At 45.8% G+C, this 16,161-nt stretch overlaps 11 non-coding genes across 11 annotated transcripts; 6 read left to right on the top strand and 5 right to left on the bottom strand.

The window, feature by feature from the left end:
- Positions 1 to 1,259: 1,259 nt before the first annotated feature.
- LOC135030398 (U1 spliceosomal RNA) lies at positions 1,260 to 1,423 on the bottom strand. Its single transcript, XR_010226417.1, has one exon. It is a non-coding gene; the product is annotated as a U1 spliceosomal RNA (small nuclear RNA).
- Positions 1,424 to 2,078: 655 nt separating this feature from the next.
- LOC135030230 (U1 spliceosomal RNA) lies at positions 2,079 to 2,241 on the bottom strand. The gene has a single exon (XR_010226275.1). It is a non-coding gene; the product is annotated as a U1 spliceosomal RNA (small nuclear RNA).
- A 152-nt stretch (positions 2,242 to 2,393) lies between these two features.
- Positions 2,394 to 2,557, bottom strand: LOC135030192 (U1 spliceosomal RNA). The gene has a single exon (XR_010226240.1). It is a non-coding gene; the product is annotated as a U1 spliceosomal RNA (small nuclear RNA).
- A 673-nt stretch (positions 2,558 to 3,230) lies between these two features.
- LOC135030266 (U1 spliceosomal RNA) lies at positions 3,231 to 3,393 on the bottom strand. Its single transcript, XR_010226302.1, has one exon. It is a non-coding gene; the product is annotated as a U1 spliceosomal RNA (small nuclear RNA).
- A 152-nt stretch (positions 3,394 to 3,545) lies between these two features.
- On the bottom strand, positions 3,546 to 3,709 carry LOC135030184 (U1 spliceosomal RNA). The gene has a single exon (XR_010226232.1). It is a non-coding gene; the product is annotated as a U1 spliceosomal RNA (small nuclear RNA).
- Positions 3,710 to 10,488: 6,779 nt separating this feature from the next.
- Positions 10,489 to 10,562, top strand: TRNAN-AUU (transfer RNA asparagine (anticodon AUU)). Its single transcript has one exon. It is a non-coding gene; the product is annotated as a tRNA-Asn (tRNA).
- Positions 10,563 to 11,943: 1,381 nt separating this feature from the next.
- On the top strand, positions 11,944 to 12,107 carry LOC135030183 (U1 spliceosomal RNA). The gene has a single exon (XR_010226231.1). It is a non-coding gene; the product is annotated as a U1 spliceosomal RNA (small nuclear RNA).
- Positions 12,108 to 12,259: 152 nt separating this feature from the next.
- On the top strand, positions 12,260 to 12,422 carry LOC135030265 (U1 spliceosomal RNA). The gene has a single exon (XR_010226301.1). It is a non-coding gene; the product is annotated as a U1 spliceosomal RNA (small nuclear RNA).
- Positions 12,423 to 13,096: 674 nt separating this feature from the next.
- Positions 13,097 to 13,260, top strand: LOC135030191 (U1 spliceosomal RNA). The gene has a single exon (XR_010226239.1). It is a non-coding gene; the product is annotated as a U1 spliceosomal RNA (small nuclear RNA).
- Positions 13,261 to 13,412: 152 nt separating this feature from the next.
- LOC135030229 (U1 spliceosomal RNA) lies at positions 13,413 to 13,575 on the top strand. Its single transcript, XR_010226274.1, has one exon. It is a non-coding gene; the product is annotated as a U1 spliceosomal RNA (small nuclear RNA).
- Positions 13,576 to 14,230: 655 nt separating this feature from the next.
- Positions 14,231 to 14,394, top strand: LOC135030396 (U1 spliceosomal RNA). Its single transcript, XR_010226416.1, has one exon. It is a non-coding gene; the product is annotated as a U1 spliceosomal RNA (small nuclear RNA).
- Positions 14,395 to 16,161: the final 1,767 nt, after the last annotated feature.

Below are 16,161 nucleotides of genomic sequence, written 5' to 3'. Positions count from 1 at the left end.
ACCATGCCTCCTTTTTACCATTGCGCTGCTTATCTGCGCGCACTGCATTACAATCTCCCTCGCCACCTCTCTGGGTGTCACCAGTGATAGTGACACCTCTGCCATGCTTGTAGCAGCTGGTCCTAAGATCTACGCCTCAAGCCCTGAGTGTTTGCCCTTGTGACTTGTTGATCATCATAGCAAAGCAGATGCTTACAGAAAACTGCAGGGGCTTAGATTGAAAATAAAAAAATTTGATGGGTATAAGGTAGAGAGGAGCGGGTTCGGTTCTCCGAGAACCGAATTCCCCACGAACTCCACGTGGTTTACACTGGTACGAGGCAGGCTCGGTTGTTCCCGCCTGACTCGGAAAACCTGAACAAGGGAAAATGTCATCATCCCGCTGTCGGATTCTCGCGAGATTCGGATTCCATATAAAGAGCTGCGCGTTGCCGCCATTTTTACTCGTGCATTGAAGAGAGAGCGGAGAGGACGTGGCTATGTTCTCTCAGTGGAAATCTCAATATCAGTGCTCAGTATCAGTGGATACTTATTGCTGCTCAGTAATACTAGTAGTGTGTCTCTCCTGCTCAGTGTCAGTTCTCAGTAGTATCCTCATCAGTGCTCAGTATCACTGCTCATTGTCTTGTGCTGCATTGTTGTGCTCAGCATACTACAGTACATTACTAATAGTCCAGTGCTGCATCTTGCTGCTCAGTGTCAGTTCTAGTATCCTCATCAGTGCTCACTATCCCTGCTCATTGCATTGTGGTGTTCTGTATACTACAGTAACATAGTAATATAGTAACATATAGTAACAAAGTTTTTGAGGTTGAATAGAGGCAAATTGCCCATCGTGTTCAACCTGTTTTAAGTTGTGATGATTCTACATACTTGCTGAATAATGTTTTATGACTAGTTAGCTACTACAACTCATGTTACCCCCGGATTAACCATGTTGATATTTTAAGTATTATAACCTTGGATAGCTTTTTCATTCAGAAATGTATCCATTCCTTTTTTAAATCCAATTACAGAGTCCGCCATTACCACCTTCCCTGGCAGGGAATTCCACATCCTGATTGCCCTAACAGTGAAGATCATAGTATCTCACCTGGCAGGTAAGTAGGAGTTGGGCCAGAGCTGTGGAGGATTGCTGCTCGGGCACCCCCTGTCAAGTGAAGGAGATCCAACTGAGGCAGCACAAGGGAACTCTCGAAAGAAGAACAAGGCTAGAGGAAGATCTGAGACAAAGAAATCTGACTTTTACCAGAGCTGACCAGAGGAAAGCACAAACACAGTCCCCCACTACCACAAATAATGCAGTCGAGTTTCCCACATTTGGGGAAATCACAGGGGTCAGCATACCCAGAATGCAATGAATGAACCTCACCCTGGGAGAACAATCTTCATGACCATGGTATCGCCTATGCAAAATAAGTATGATTTGGGATAGGGCTGGGGAGGGCCGCTGCTCAGGCACATCTCTGTCAAGTAAAGGAGATTCAACTGAGGCAGCACAAGGGAAATCTCATCTGGGGACAACAACTGCAGGGAGAACACATATTTTCAGATGAACATGGGAGGGCAGAAGGCTGCCTAATACTGAAGCACCCCCAAACAACAAACCAAATGCAACAACTAGTACAAGCATTCCTGGGGGAAGTTCTGCAGAAGACGGATTTGCATACGGTGATGTCATCCAAGCAGTGGGCCAAGGTTGGCTGGAACCCTCATCTGCATATGAAAAGAGAAAAGGGGTATGCAGGGCATGGCGGCCTTTTGCGGCGCTTGGATGACCCTTAGTTCGCATTAAACACCCCCACCCTCCTTCGGTGTGGGGCTCATGTTGCCAATGCCCCAGCCCCTGAAGCATTCAAGCTGATTTCTTACAGCAGCTTGGCACTGTAACAGCTCCAGAGCTGCTCTGTAAGGCAAGTAAAAGGGTGTGTAGTTTGCATTGTGCATTGGAAGGCACAAAGTAAGCAGACAGGAGGAGAAGTCAGGATAGTGCACAAGGGTATAAAAGGGAGGGGCTCAAGAAAAAAGAAGTGGAAACAGACAGCAAACTAGGCTGGAGAGAGACCTGAGACAAAGAGATCTGAATTATACGAGAGCCGACCAGGGGAAACACAAATTATGCAGTCAAGTTTCCCACATTTGGGGAAATCGCAGGGGCAGCACACCCAGAGTGCAATGGGTGAGCCTTGCCCTGGGAGAAGCACCTTCATGATCATAGTATCTCACCTGGCAGGTAAGTAGGAGTTGGGCTTGAGCTGGGGAGGGTCGCTGCTCGGGCACCCCCCTGTCAAGTGAAGGAGATCCAACTGAGGCAGCACAAGGGAACTCTCGAAAGAAGAACAAGGCTAGAGGAAGATCTGAAACAAAGAAATCTGACTTTTACCAGAGCTGACCAGAGGAAAACACAAACACAGTCCCCCACTACCACAAATAATGCAGTCGAGTTACCCACATTTGGGGAAATCACAGGGGTCAGCATACCCAGAATGCAATGAATGAACCTCACCCTGGGAGAATAATCTTCATGACCATGGTATCTCCTATGCAAAATAAGTATGATTTGGGATAGGGCTGGGGAGGGCCGCTGCTCAGGCACATCTCTGTCAAGTAAAGGAGATTCAACTGAGGCAGCACAAGGGAACTCTCATCTGGGACAACAACTGCAGGGAGAACACATATTTTCAGATGAACATGGGAGGGCAGAAGGCTGCCTAATACTGAAGCACCCCCAAACAACAAACCAAATGCAACAACTAGTGCAAGCATTCCTGGGGGAAGGCCTGCCGCAGATTGATTTGCATATGGTGATGTCATCCAAGCAGTGGGTCAAAGTTGGCTTCAACCTTCGTCTGCATATGAAAAGAGAAAAGGGGCGTGCAGGGCATGGCGGCCTTTTGCGGTGCTTGGATGACCCTTAGTTTGCATTAAACACCCCCACCCTCCTTCGGTGTGGGTCTCATGTTGGCCATGCCCCAGCCCCTGAAGCATTCAAGCTGATTTCTTGCAGCAGCTTGGCACTGTAACAGCTCCAGAGCTGCTCTGTAATGCAAGTAAAAGGGTGTGGGCCCTGCAGCACTACCTGTAGTTTGCATTGTGCATTGGAAGGCACAAAGTAAGCAGACAGGAGGAGAAGTCAGGATAGTGCACAAGGGTATAAAAGGGAGGGGCTCAAGAAAAAAGAAGTGGAAACAGACAGCAAACTAGGCTGTAGAGAGACCTGAGACAAAGAGATCTGAATTATACGAGAGCCGACCAGGGGAAACACAAATTCTGCAGTCAAGTTTCCCACATTTGGGGAAATCGCAGGGGCAGCACACCCAGAGTGCAATGGGTGAGCCTTGCCCTGGGAGAAGCACCTTCATGATCATAGTATCTCACCTGGCAGGTAAGTAGGAGTTGGGCTAGAGCTGGGGAGGGTCGCTGCTCGGGCACCCCCCTGTCAAGTGAAGGAGATCCAACTGAGGCAGCACAAGGGAACTCTCGAAAGAAGAACAAGGCTAGAGGAAGATCTGAGACAAAGAAATCTGACTTTTACCAGAGCTGACCAGAGGAAAACACAAACACAGTCCCCCACTACAACAAATAATGCAGTCGAGTTACCCACATTTGGGGAAATCACAGGGGTCAGCATACCCAGAATGCAATGAATGAACCTCACCCTGGGAGAACAATCTTCATGACCATGGTATCTCCTATGCAAAATAAGTATGATTTGGGATAGGGCTGGGGAGGGCCGCTGCTCAGGCACATCTCTGTCAAGTAAAGGAGATTCAACTGAGGCAGCACAAGGGAACTCTCATCTGGGGACAACAACTGCAGGGAGAACACATATTTTCAGATGAACATGGGAGGGAAGAAGGCTGCCTAATACTGAAGCACCCCCAAACAACAAACCAAATGCAACAACTAGTGCAAGCATTCCTGGGGGAAGGCCTGCAGCAGATGGATTTGCATATGGTGATGTCATCCAAGCAGTGGGTCAAAGTTGGCTTCAACCCTCGTCTGCATGTGAAAAAAGAAAAGGGGCGTGCAGGGCATGGCGGCCTTTTGCGGCGCTTGGATGACCCCTAGTCCGCATTAAACACCTCCACCCTCCTTCGGTGTGGGGCTCATGTTGGCTATGCCTCAGCCCCTGAAGCATTCAAGCTGATTTCTTGCAGTAGCTGGGCTCTGTAACAGCTCCAGAGCTGCTCTGTACGGCAAGTAAAAGGGTGTGGGCCCTGCAGCACTACCTGTAGTTTGCATTGTGCATTGGAAGGCACAAAGTAAGCAGACGGGAGAAGTCAGGATAGTGCGCAAGGGCATAGAAGGGAGCAGCTCAAGAAAAGAGAAGTGGAAACAGACAGCAAACTAGGCTGGAGAGAGACCTGAGACAAAGAGATCTGAATTATACGAGAGCCGACCAGGGGAAACACAAATTATGCAGTCAAGTTTCCCACATTTGGGGAAATCGCAGGAGCAGCACACCCAGAGTGCAATGGGTGAGCCTTGCTGTCACGTTTGAATAGAGAAAGGAGGATCACAAATTATATGTGATCTAAGGTGTGGTGATTACCTGCAGGAATAATCACCAATAATGTTTTCAAGTGACTGTATATATATAATTTTGTATTCTTTCAGCCGAGATGTGACAACATGGCTGACATGCAATGTCCTGCATTTGACCCCCATAGGTCCAGGCCAAGAGAGATCTGCAGTCCATTTAAAGTAATCCAAAACTGGGATTGATATTTTAGCTTTTATTTTTACTTAAAGTACAATAACTTTTACCATTTTAATTTGTTTTAATAGTATATTGACAGTATTGTTTTCTTTCAAAAATCCACTTAATTTTCTTTACCCTATTATTAAAATGGTAATTGACAAAAACAAACTACATTGTCACCAGAAGAGCAATACAAAATGTACAAGTGATATATTAAAATCATCTTTCCAGCTTGAATTTCAATGATGCATTGGGGCAACAATTTTGTGAGAAACATCTTCACCCTTAAATAAAGATTTTCTTAATTCCTTACCTGTGTGCTAATTAGATATCACCTTGTTTTCACATTAAACAGACTTCCACATGAGAAAGCAGCATGAGAATGCTTATTAGCCTTTGTCAGTAAGTACTTTTGCAAAGTGTCGCTGTGGCGCAATCAGTTAGTGTGTACGGCTATTAACCAAAAGGTTTGTGGTTCAATCCCACCCAGGGATGTAATTGACCTTGTTATCAGATTTTGGTGATCTTTAAGTAGACAAGTCAAAATTTCGAAAACCCCTGTTATGGTGTAGGGTACCTGGCCTTCTTGCTGCAATTGTTCATGCCGTTGGCTTGTGTTCTGTTGAATGCCACGTTCTGCCACGTTCTGCGGCATGCTTAAGGTGTGAGCTGGTAAGATGCTCACCTTAGTTTAACAATAAATCCTTTCCTCGAAATGTCCGTCTCCCTGGGCACAGTTCCTATAACTGGAGTCTGGAGGAGGGGCATAGAGGGAGGAGCCAGTTCACACCCTTTGAAAGTCTTAAAGTGCCCATGTCTCTTGCGGATCCCGTCTATACCCCATGGTTCTTAATGTGACCCCAGCATCCTTTACGGACTAAGAGAAAAGGATGCCCTTGTGTACTATCCTGACTTCTCCTCCCGTCTGCCTACTTTGTGCCTTCCAACGCACAATGCGAACTACAGGTGGTGCTGCAGGGCCCACACCCTTTTACTTGCCTTACAGAGCAGCTCTGGAGCTGTTACAGTGCCCAGCTGCTGCAAGAAATCAGCATGAATGCTTCAGGGGATGGGGCATGGCCAACATGAGCCCCACACCAAAGGAGGGTGGGGGTGTTTAATGCGAACTAGGGGTCATCCAAGCACTGCAAAAGGCCGCCATGCCCTGCATGCCCCTTTTCTCTTTTTATATGCAGATGAGGGTTCCAGCCAACTTTGGCCCACTGCTTGGATGACATCACCGTATGCAAATCCGTCTGCTGCAGACCTTCCCCCAGGAATGCTTGTACTAGTTGTTGGATATGGTTTGATATTTGATGGTGCTTCAGTATTAGGCAGCCTTCCGCCCTCCCATGTTCATCTGAAAAGATGTGGTCTCCCTGCAGTTGTTGTCCCCAAACGAGAGTTCCCTTGTGCTTCCTCAGTTGAATCTCCTTAACTTGACGGGGGAGGGGCTGCCCGAGCTGCCACCCTCCCCAGCCCTATCCCAACTCATACTTATTTTACATATTAGATCTCTTGATCATGAAGATTGTTCTCACAGGGTGAGGTTCATCCATTATATTTTAAAATAGGAAGGTACAAATTACATATTTGAATTGCATCTATGTGCTGGATTCAAATGCCCCCCCCCTTCCTTTCTCAATTGTGCCCGTCAGCAGCTATTCTAAGGTTGCTGCCAATGGGTGTGACACATTAATTTCTTCTGTGGGGTACACTGGACTCCACAAGGATTCACATTGGGGTGTAGAGTAGGATCTTGATCTGAGGCACCAACCGGCTCAAAGCTTTTGACTGTTCCCAAGATGCTCAGCGCATCCTCCTCTATAACCCCGCTTCCATGAACAGGGAGCTCAGTTTGTAGTTGGTGCCTTCAGTAGCAGGCCACTTAACAGGGGCCTGCCTCAGGCAGCCTATTCTTAGCTATTAATTTTGACAAGAAAAGAAGAACTTGTTTTATGAGAATCTACAAGGGCTGCAGCAGGCTAGGTCTAATAGACATCTTTACTGCAGCTTCATCACTCCCAGCGGCGCTGTATACTCCCGTGCCCTGGTTGCTGGGTCACTGCAGCGGAGGCTCCGGTTTCTTCCTAAGGTCAGTCACACACACACCGCCCTTCCGGATCACGAGGCCGCTGATTAAGGGGAGCGTGGCCGTAGGGGGTGGGCCGTGTGCGCACTGGGGTGGACACTGATTACTGGGCAGCCGCTCCACTAGCCACCAGGTACAGTTAAGGAGCACAGGTCTGGGGGTTTTTCTCCTATATTAACCCAATTTTGTACTGCCCGCAGCGCTATGTGATAGGTAATAGGGCCTGATTCAGGTTGGATTGCAATCACAATAAGCAATCCAACTGCAAAAATTGCTAAGAGCATACGCATGTGCCTGCATGCGATCGCCTCTGCCTGTCAATCGGGGCAGGGGGGGAGAGTGGGGTCAGCAACACTCCATTTCCAAGTCAGGGATGGAGCAGTGCGGGGGCAAGGCTTCAAAATGGGGTCTGCAATGGAGGAGACACAGGGGGCGTGGTCACAGCGGCTGTATGACATCACATTCAGCCGCTGTGATCACAAAAATGGTGGCGGCTTCCTGCGCGCACATACAGTCTGCACCAGCAGGAGGCTACACCATTGTTTATGATCACGCTGAACTGCAGTGCGACTGCAATTACAGCATGGTCAAGAAGGGAGGTGTCATACTGGGTGGCCATGCCCTGTCACTGTGCAGGAGCCAGCACCGCTTACACACTAGTCCCCGGGTGCAGCCCCCAACCCCCGGGACACCCGGAGCAACAAAATGTAGATTCAGGCCACCAGGCCACGCCCCTACCTATGAAATCATGCCTCCTTTTTACCATTGCGCTGCTTATTTGCACGCACTGCATTACAATCTCCCTCGTTACCTCTCTGGGTGTCACCAGTGATAGTGACACCTCTGCCATGCTTGTAGCAGCTGGTCCAAAGATCTATGCCTCAAGCCCTGAGTGTTTGCCCTTGTGACTTGTTGATCATCATAGCGAAGCAGATGCTTACAGAAAACTGCAGGGGCTTAGATTGAAAATAAAAAAAATTGATGGGTATAAGGTAGAGAGGAGCGGGTTCGGTTCTCCGAGAACCGAATTCCCCACGAACTCCACGTGGTTTACACTGGTCTGAGGCAGGCTCGGTTGTTCCCGCCTGACTCGGAAAACCTGAACAAGGGAAAATGTCATCATCCCGCTGTCGGATTCTCGCGAGATTCGGATATTATATATAGAGCTGCGCGTTGCCGCCATTTTTACTCGTGCATTGAAGAGAGAGCGGAGAGGACGTGGCTATGTTCTCTCAGTGGAAATCTCAATATCAGTGCTCAGTATCAGTGGTTACTTATTGCTGCTCAGTAATACTAGTAGTGTGTCTCTCCTGCTCAGTGTCAGTTCTCAGTAGTATCCTCATCAGTGCTCAGTATCACTGCTCATTGTCTTGTGCTGCATTGTGGTGCTCAGCATACTACAGTACATTACTAATAGTCCAGTGCTGCATCTTGCTGCTCAGTGTCAGTTCTAGTATCCTCATCAGTGCTCACTATCACTGCTCATTGCATTGTGGTGTTCTGTATACTACAGTAATATAGTAACATATAGTAACATAGTTTTTGAGGTTGAATAGAGGCAAATTGCCCATCGTGTTCAACCTGTTTTAAGTTGTGATGATTCTACATACTTGCTGAATAATGTTTTATGACTAGTTAACTACTATAACTCATGTTACCCCCGGATTAACCATGTTGATATTTTAAGTATTATAACCTTGGATAGCTTTTTCATTCAGAAATGTATCCATTCCTTTTTTAAATCCAATTACAGAGTCCGCCATTACCACCTTCCCTGGCAGGGAATTCCACATCCTGATTGCCCTAACAGTGAAGAACCCTTTCCTCCATTGCATTCTGAATTTCCTCCAGTCGCAGCGAGTGACCACGTGTTCTTTTATTAAATAATTCCTCTGATAACTCTTTGTTATGTATCTTTACATATTTGAAGATATTAATAATATCTCCTCTTAGGCACCTCTTTTCTAGTGTATACATATTCAGCCTAGTAAGTCTTGGGTATGGGTGAAGATGTTTCTCACAAAATTGTTGCACCAAAGCATCATTGAAATTCAAGCTGGAAAGATGATTTTAATATATCACTTGTACATTTTGTACTGCTCTTCTGGTGACAATGTAGTTTGTTTTTGTCAATTACCATTTTAATAATAGGGTAAAGAAAATTAAGTGGATTTTTGAAAGAAAACAATACTGTCAATATACTATTAAAACAAATTAAAATGGTAAAAGTTATTGTACTTTAAGTAAAAATAAAAGAGCCAAAATATCAATCCCAGTTTTGGATTACTTTAATTAACAAAAAACAATGCATATAGCAGAGGATAGTTTCAATCTGCCTACCTCTGGGTTATGGGCCCAGCATGCTTCCGTTGCAGTACTCTGCTGCTCATGTAAGTGCAAGAGATCCTGAAGCACTCACTCATCATGGGAAAGTACCAATGTGTTTCTTACAAAAACTCTCCAGATTATTGACTTTTTAAAGTTTTTCTAGGAAACGTTCTAGATGAATGCTTATTAGCCTTTGTCAGTATATACTTTTACGAGGTGTCTCTGTGGTGCAATCGGTTAGCATGTTTGGCTATTAACCAAAAGGTTGGTGGTTCAATCCCACCCATGGATGTAATTGACCTTGTGATTAGATTTTGGTAATCTTTAAGTAGACAAGTCAAAATGTCAAACTCCCTTTTATGGTGTAGGGTACCTGGCCTTCTCTGATGTAATCAGAGTTAGATTTGATTAAGTGATTTTATAAAAAACAGCTAGGAAGCACAATTTAGCAGTGGGTTGCAGAGAAAAAAAACTATGCTGGCAGAAAAGTCCAATTGAGTGATTAAACAGCTCTTCATTTTCTGATTTTATGTTTATGCTAACAAATTTGCTCTCTGAAAAGTGTCCACAAAGTAAAGTCTCTGATTAACACCTTTGTAGGAATGGTTTTTCACCTATTACTGAATTAAACTTGCTTCATTGGAAAGGCAGCAAGATGCATCCTCATTTCAATGTCTACTGAAATAATACAGGTTGACACCAGGAAACATAAACGTCACTGCATCCTTGCTGCTTCCTCATGGGGAAGTCTGTTTAATGTGAAAACAAGGTGATATCTAATCAGCACACAGGTAAGGAATTAAGAAAATCTTTCTTTATGGGTGAAGATGTTTCTCACAAAATTGTTGCACCAAAGCATCATTGAAATTCAAGCTGGAATGATGATTTTAATATATCACTTGTACATTTTGTACTGCTCTTCTGGTGACAATGTAGTTTGTTTTTGTCAATTACCATTTTAATAATAGGGTAAAGAAAATTAAGTGGATTTTTGAAAGAAAACAATACTGTCAATATACTATTAAAACAAATTAAAATGGTAAAAGTTATTGTACTTTAAGTAAAAATAAAAGAGCCAAAATATCAATCCCAGTTTTGGATTACTTTAATTAACAAAAAACAATGCATATAGCAGAAGATAGTTTCAATCTGCCTACCTCTGGGTTATGGGCCCAGCATGCTTCCGTTGCAGTACTCTGCTGCTCATGTAAGTGCAAGAGATCCTGAAGCACTCACTCATCATGGGAAAGTAGCAATGTGTTTCTTACAAAAACTCTCCAGATTATTGACTTTTTAAAGTTTTTCTAGGAAACGTTCTAGATGAATGCTTATTAGCCTTTGTCAGAATGGACTTTTACGAGGTGTCTCTGTGGTGCAATCGGTTAGCATGTTTGGCTATTAACCAAAAGGTTGGTGGTTCAATCCCACCCAGGGATGTAATTGACCTTGTGATCAGATTTTGGTGATCTTTAAGTAGACAAGTCAAAATTTCAAACCCCCTCTTATGGTGTAGGGTACCTGGCCTTCTCTGATGTAATCAGAGTTAGATTTGATTAAGTGATTTTATAAAAAACAGCTAGGAAGCACAATTTAGCAGTGGGTTGCAGAGAAAAAAAAATTATGCTGGCAGAAAAGTCCAATTGAGTGATTAAACAGCTCTTCATTTTCTGACTTTATTTTTATGCTAACAAATTTGCTCTCTGAAAAGTGTCCACAAAGCCAAGTCTCTGATTAACACCTTTGTAGGAATGTTTTTTCACCTATTACTGAATTAAACTTGCTACATTGGAAAGGCAGCAAGATGCATCCTCATTTCAATGTCTACTGAAATAATACAGGTTGACACCAGGAAACATAAACGTTACTGCATCCTTGCTGCTTTCTCATGTGGAAGTCTGTTTAATGTGAAAACAAGGTAATATCTAATCAGCACACAGATAAGGAATTAAGAAAATCTTTCTTTATGGGTGAAGATGTTTCTCACAAAATTGTTGTCCCAATGCATCATTGAAATTCAAGATGGAAGATGATTTTAATATATCACTTGTACATTTTGCATTGCTCTTCTGGTGACAGATTTCCCCAAATGTGGGAAACTTGACTGCATAATTTGTGTTTCCCCTGGTCGGCTCTCGTATAATTCAGATCTCTTTGTCTCAGGTCTCTCTCCAGCCTAGTTTGCTGTCTGTTTCCACTTCTCTTTTCTTGAGCTGCTCCCTTCTATGCCCTTGCGCACTATCCTGACTTCTCCCGTCTGCTTACTTTGTGCCTTCCAATGCACAATGCAAACTACAGGTAGTGCTGCAGGGCCCACACCCTTTTACTTGCCGTACAGAGCAGCTCTAGAGCTGTTACAGTGCCCAGCTGCTGCAAGAAATCAGCTTGTATGCTTCAGGGGCTGGGGCATAGCCAACATGAGCCCCACACCGAAGGAGGGTGGAGGTGTTTAATGCGAACTAGGGGTCATCCAAGCGCCGCAAAAGGCCGCCATGCCCTGCACGCTCCTTTTCTCTTTTCATATGCAGACGAGGGTTGAAGCCAACTTTGACCCACTGCTTGGATGACATCACCATATGCAAATCCATCTGCTGCAGGCCTTCCCCCAGGAATGCTTGCACTAGTTGTTGCATTTGGTTTGTTGTTTGGGGGTGCTTCAGTATTAGGCAGCCTTCTTCCCTCCCATGTTCATCTGAAAATATGTGTTCTCCCTGCAGTTGTTGTCCCCAGATGAGAGTTCCCTTGTGCTGCCTCAGTTGAATCTCCTTTACTTGACAGAGATGTGCCTGAGCAGCGGCCCTCCCCAGCCCTATCCCAAATCATACTTATTTTGCATAGGAGATACCATGGTCATGAAGATTGTTCTCCCAGGGTGAGGTTCATTCATTGCATTCTGGGTATGCTGACCCCTGTGATTTCCCCAAATGTGGGTAACTCGACTGCATTATTTGTTGTAGTGGGGGACTGTGTTTGTGTTTTCCTCTGGTCAGCTCTGGTAAAAGTCAGATTTCTTTGTCTCAGATCTTCCTCTAGCCTTGTTCTTCTTTCGAGAGTTCCCTTGTGCTGCCTCAGTTGGATCTCCTTCACTTGACAGGGGGGTGCCCGAGCAGCGACCCTCCACAGCTCTAGCCCAACTCCTACTTACCTGCCAGGTGAGATACTATGATCATGAAGGTGCTTCTCCCAGGGCAAGGCTCACCCATTGCACTCTGGGTGTGCTGCCCCTGCGATTTCCCCAAATGTGGGAAACTTGACTGCAGAATTTGTGTTTCCCCTGGTCGGCTCTCGTATAATTCAGATCTCTTTGTCTCAGGTCTCTCTACAGCCTAGTTTGCTGTCTGTTTCCACTTCTTTTTTCTTGAGCCCCTCCCTTTTATACCCTTGTGCACTATCCTGACTTCTCCTCCTGTCTGCTTACTTTGTGCCTTCCAATGCACAATGCAAACTACAGGTAGTGCTGCAGGGCCCACACCCTTTTACTTGCCTTACAGAGCAGCTCTGGAGCTGTTACAGTGCCATGCTGCTGCAAGAAATCAGCTTGAATGCTTCAGGGGCTGGGGCATGGCCAACATGAGACCCACACCGAAGGAGGGTGGGGGTGTTTAATGCAAACTAAGGGTCATCCAAGCACCGCAAAAGGCCGCCATGCCCTGCACGCCCCTTTTCTCTTTTCATATGCAGACGAAGGTTGTAGCCAACTTTGACCCACTGCTTGGATGACATCACCATATGCAAATCCATCTGCGGCAGGCCTTCCCCCAGGAATGCTTGCACTAGTTGTTGCATTTGGTTTGTTGTTTGGGGGTGCTTCAGTATTAGGCAGCCTTCTGCCCTCCCATGTTCATCTGAAAATATGTGTTCTCCCTGCAGTTGTTGTCCCCAGATGAGAGTTCCCTTGTGCTGCCTCAGTTGAATCTCCTTTACTTGACAGAGATGTGCCTGAGCAGCGGCCCTCCCCAGCCCTATCCCAAATCATACTTATTTTGCATAGGAGATACCATGGTCATGAAGATTATTCTCCCAGGGTGAGGTTCATTCATTGCATTCTGGGTATGCTGACCCCTGTGATTTCCCCAAATGTGGGTAACTCGACTGCATTATTTGTGGTAGTGGGGGACTGTGTTTGTGTTTTCCTCTGGTCAGCTCTGGTAAAAGTCAGATTTCTTTGTTTCAGATCTTCCTCTAGCCTTGTTCTTCTTTCGAGAGTTCCCTTGTGCTGCCTCAGTTGGATCTCCTTCACTTGACAGGGGGGTGCCCGAGCAGCGACCCTCCCCAGCTCAAGCCCAACTCCTACTTACCTGCCAGGTGAGATACTATGATCATGAAGGTGCTTCTCCCAGGGCAAGGCTCACCCATTGCACTCTGGGTGTGCTGCCCCTGCGATTTCCCCAAATGTGGGAAACTTGACTGCATAATTTGTGTTTCCCCTGGTCGGCTCTCGTATAATTCAGATCTCTTTGTCTCAGGTCTCTCTCCAGCCTAGTTTGCTGTCTGTTTCCACTTCTTTTTTCTTGAGCCCCTCCCTTTTATACCCTTGTGCACTATCCTGACTTCTCCTCCTGTCTGCTTACTTTGTGCCTTCCAATGCACAATGCAAACTACACACCCTTTTACTTGCCTTACAGAGCAGCTCTGGAGCTGTTACAGTGCCAAGCTGCTGTAAGAAATCAGCTTGAATGCTTCAGGGGCTGGGGCATTGTCAACATGAGCCCCACACCGAAGGAGGGTGGGGGTGTTTAATGCGAACTAAGGGTCATCCAAGCGCCGCAAAAGGCCGCCATGCCCTGCATACCCCTTTTCTCTTTTCATATGCAGATGAGGGTTCCAGACAACTTTGGCCCACTGCTTGGATGACATCACCGTATGCAAATCCGTCTTCTGCAGAACTTCCCCCAGGAATGCTTGTACTAGTTGTTGCATTTGGTTTGTTGTTTGGGGGTGCTTCAGTATTAGGCAGCCTTCTGCCCTCCCATGTTCATCTGAAAATATGTGTTCTCCCTGCAGTTGTTGTCCCCAGATGAGAGTTCCCTTGTGCTGCCTCAGTTGAATCTCCTTTACTTGACAGAGATGTGCCTGAGCAGCGGCCCTCCCCAGCCCTATCCCAAATCATACTTATTTTGCATAGGCGATACCATGGTCATGAAGATTGTTCTCCCAGGGTGAGGTTCATTCATTGCATTCTGGGTATGCTGACCCCTGTGATTTCCCCAAATGTGGGAAACTCGACTGCATTATTTGTGGTAGTGGGGGACTGTGTTTGTGCTTTCCTCTGGTCAGCTCTGGTAAAAGTCAGATTTCTTTGTCTCAGATCTTCCTCTAGCCTTGTTCTTCTTTCGAGAGTTCCCTTGTGCTGCCTCAGTTGGATCTCCTTCACTTGACAGGGGGTGCCCGAGCAGCAATCCTCCACAGCTCTGGCCCAACTCCTACTTACCTGCCAGGTGAGATACTATGATCTTCACTGTTAGGGCAATCAGGATGTGGAATTCCCTGCCAGGGAAGGTGGTAATGGCGGACTCTGTAATTGGATTTAAAAAAGGAATGGATACATTTCTGAATGAAAAAGCTATCCAAGGTTATAATACTTAAAATATCAACATGGTTAATCCGGGGGTAACATGAGTTGTAGTAGCTAACTAGTCATAAAACATTATTCAGCAAGTATGTAGAATCATCACAACTTAAAACAGGTTGAACACGATGGGCAATTTGCCTCTATTCAACCTCAAAAACTATGTTACTATATGTTACTATATTACTATGTTACTGTAGTATACAGAACACCACAATGCAATGAGCAGTGATAGTGAGCACTGATGAGGATACTAGAACTGACACTGAGCAGCAAGATGCAGCACTGGACTATTAGTAATGTACTGTAGTATGCTGAGCACAACAATGCAGCACAAGACAATGAGCAGTGATACTGAGCACTGATGAGGATACTACTGAGAACTGACACTGAGCAGGAGAGACACACTACTAGTATTACTGAGCAGCAATAAGTATCCACTGATACTGAGCACTGATATTGAGATTTCCACTGAGAGAACATAGCCACGTCCTCTCCGCTCTCTCTTCAATGCACGAGTAAAAATGGCGGCAACGCGCAGCTCTTTATATGGAATCCGAATCTCGCGAGAATCCGACAGCGGGATGATGACATTTTCCCTTGTTCAGGTTTTCCGAGTCAGGCGGGAACAACCGAGCCTACCTCGTACCAGTGTAAACCACGTGGAGTTCGTGGGGAATTCGGTTCTCGGAGAACCGAACCCGCTCCTCTCTACCTTATACCCATCAATTTTTTTTATTTTCAACCTAAGCCCCTGCAGTTTTCTGTAAGCATCTGCTTTGCTATGATGATCAACAAGTCACAAGGGCAAACACTCAGGGCTTGAGGCGTAGATCTTAGGACCAGCTGCTACAAGCATGGCAGAGGTGTCACTATCACTGGTGACACCCAGAGAGGTGGCGAGGGAGATTGTAATGCAGTGCGCGCAGATAAGCAGCGCAATGGTAAAAAGGAGGCATGGTTTCATAGGTAGGGGCGTGGCCTGGTGGCCTGAATCTACATTTTGTTGCTCCGGGTGTCCCGGGGGTTGGGGGCTGCACCGGAGACTAGTGTGTGAGCGGTGCTGGCTCCTGCACAGTGACATGGCATGGCCACTAGAGATGTGCACCGGAAATTTTTCGGGTTTTGTGTTTTGGTTTTGGGTTCGGTTCCGCGGCCGTGTTTTGGGTTCGAACGCGTTTTGGCTAAACCTCACCGAATTTTTTTTGTCGGATTCGGGTGTGTTTTGGATTCGGGTGTTTTTTTCAAAAAACCCTAAAAAACAGCTTAAATCATAGAATTTGGGAGTCATTTTGATCCCAAAGTATTATTAACCTCAATAACCATAATTTCCACTCATTTTCAGTCTATTCTTAACACCTCACACCTCACAATATTATTTTTAGTCCTAAAATTTGCACCGAGGTCGCTGGATGACTAAGCTCAGTGACCCAAGTGGCCGACACAAACACCTGGCCCATCTAGGAGTGG

The sequence above is a fragment of the Pseudophryne corroboree genome, unplaced genomic scaffold, assembly GCF_028390025.1.
Source record: "Pseudophryne corroboree isolate aPseCor3 unplaced genomic scaffold, aPseCor3.hap2 scaffold_497, whole genome shotgun sequence".
Taxonomy (NCBI): Eukaryota; Metazoa; Chordata; class Amphibia; order Anura; family Myobatrachidae; genus Pseudophryne; species Pseudophryne corroboree.
Note: the sequence above shows the minus strand (reverse complement) of the source record. Positions and strands in the feature narration are given on the sequence as shown.